This window comes from Tupaia chinensis, unplaced genomic scaffold, assembly GCF_000334495.1.
Source record: "Tupaia chinensis unplaced genomic scaffold, TupChi_1.0 Scaffold144562_1, whole genome shotgun sequence".
Taxonomy (NCBI): Eukaryota; Metazoa; Chordata; class Mammalia; order Scandentia; family Tupaiidae; genus Tupaia; species Tupaia belangeri.
In genome coordinates this window covers 45,438-47,687 of record NW_006204422.1, presented here as the reverse complement: position 1 = coordinate 47,687, position 2,250 = coordinate 45,438, and the positions used below count along the sequence as shown (strand labels likewise).

At 42.0% G+C, this 2,250-nt stretch overlaps 1 pseudogene; it reads right to left on the bottom strand.

The window, feature by feature from the left end:
- Positions 1-907: 907 nt before the first annotated feature.
- On the bottom strand, positions 908-1,866 carry LOC102483367 (olfactory receptor 7C1-like; annotated as a pseudogene).
- Between the last annotated feature and the right edge of the window lie 384 nt (positions 1,867-2,250).

Below are 2,250 nucleotides of genomic sequence, written 5' to 3'. Positions count from 1 at the left end.
AATCCCTAATCCTCCATTTTCCTCTCGGAATTTTGGGCTTTCATGCACACGCCTCTGGTGTGAGTTTTAAGCTACTGGGTCCAAAACTTCAACTATTGTCAACTACATGGGAGTCCAGTGATGTAACCATTATGAAATTTGCTGCTCTTGGTTTATTATGTTTTAATCCAAGTTGTGTTGGTTAATCATTGCTGAGATTGCTGACTGTTCTCATCTCATTGACTATGTTAAATATGGCTGGGGCTACTGATTCATCTCATTGGCTATACTAACTATGGTGCAATCATCTAGAAACCCCCCCACTAATCTCCCACCTAGAGGGAACAGATTCATACTCATGACCACCCAGTGGAATCAACCCTGCCAACACCTTGACTTCACACTTCTAGTCTCCAGAATTATGAGACAAAACAGTACTCTTATTTAAATCACCTATTTCGTGGTACTTTGTTGCAGCTGTCCAAGCAAGTGAATCAATACACAGGCCTCAAAACTTCTCAAAATCAAGACATAATTAGAGGGGCTAGCAGATGGTGTAGCAGTTACATCACTGGACTCCCACATAGCCAACTACAGTTTGAGTCTCAGACTTGGTGACTTGAAAATCACACCAGCAATCTGTGTGTGTGTGTGTGTGTGTGTGTGTGCGTGTGTGTTTAACATCCTGGGAGGAGAATGGAGGAGAAGGGATTACAGCTTGGCTATTGACCAAGGGTGTGATTTCTCACTTTCCCTCTCTCTGTTTCTGTCTTTCTTTCTCTTTCTATTGAGGGCACACACTCTAAGGCAAAAACATCTTTTTTTTTTTTTTTAAAGACACAATAAAATATGATAATTCTAGAACTAAAAGAGTATGAAGTGATGTTTGGATATAAACAAAATCCATGAACAAAGGCCTCCTTGCTACTCAGGAAAGCCCCTCAATGACCTCATGATTGAGAAGCATCCCCCTACCAAGGAGTCTCTCCAGGGCCCCCTTCATGTCCCTGTTCCTCAGACTGTAGATGAAGGGGTTCAGCATAGGGGTGCCCATGGTGTACATCACTGAGGCCATCATATTCATCCTAGAGGATTCTGTGGCTGCAGAACTGAGGTAAACCCCCAGATCTGTGCCATAGAACAGGGACACCACCGAGAGGTGAGACCCACAGGTGGAGAAGGCTCTGTACTTGCCCTCAGCTGATGAAATTCTGAGGATGGAAGAAACAATTTGATAGTAAGAGAAAAGTATTCCAGTGAAAGGAATCACAGCCAAAAGACCTGTTGCACAGTACACCACTATGTTATTGATATGGATGTCAGAACAGGCGAGCTTCAGGACTTCAGGAAGATCACAAAAAAAGTGTGGGATTTCTATGTTTGTGCAGGAGGACAGCCTCAAAATGGTCAAGGTCTCGAGAAGGGAGCCCATGACACTAATGCACCAGGCTCCGAGAATCAGCTGCTCACAGGACTGGGCATTCATAATGACTGTGCAAGGGGTGACAGATGGCCACAAACCAGTCATAGGCCATCACGGTCAGGATTAAATTGTCCAGGCATCCAAACACAATGAAAAAAAAAAATCTGAGTTAGGCAGTCTATATAGGTGATGACCTTGCTCTGTGTCTGGATGTTTACCAACATCTTTGGGATGGTGGTGGAGGTGAAACAGATGTCAGCAAAGGACAGGTTGGAGAGGAAGAAGTACATGGGGGTGTGCAGGTGGGAGTCTGAGATGGTGGCCAGGATAATGAGTAGGTTCCCAATGATGGTGACTAGATATATGGTCAGGAACAGCCCAAAGAGAATGAATTGAATCTCTGACTTTGCTGAAAACCCCAGGAGGAGAAATTTGGCAACACGTGTTTGATTTCCTGTTTCCATGGGAATGAAATACCTTCCAAGAAAGATGAAAGAAGTAACAGACAACACAATGAGAGCACTGAAATTTGGTTACATTTAATTTCAAGCCAAATAATTCATGCAATTGTTCCTTTTCCTTCTTTTCTTCCATTGGGGAATTTGAAATGCTTCCATTCTTTCCCTCGCTACCACTACTCTTTTTATCTGTTTGTTTGTTTATTTATTTATTTGAGTTTGTTTTACGCATTCAATCCCTCTACATCACTTAGCTTGTAAGGTGAATTTATCCAACACAAATACACTTCACACCAGCCCAGTTGAGGATATTATACATGTTATCATCAACAAATAATAATCAATTTTTGTATTGCATAAATGTCTATTTTTCTCCTTAATTTCTTTTCT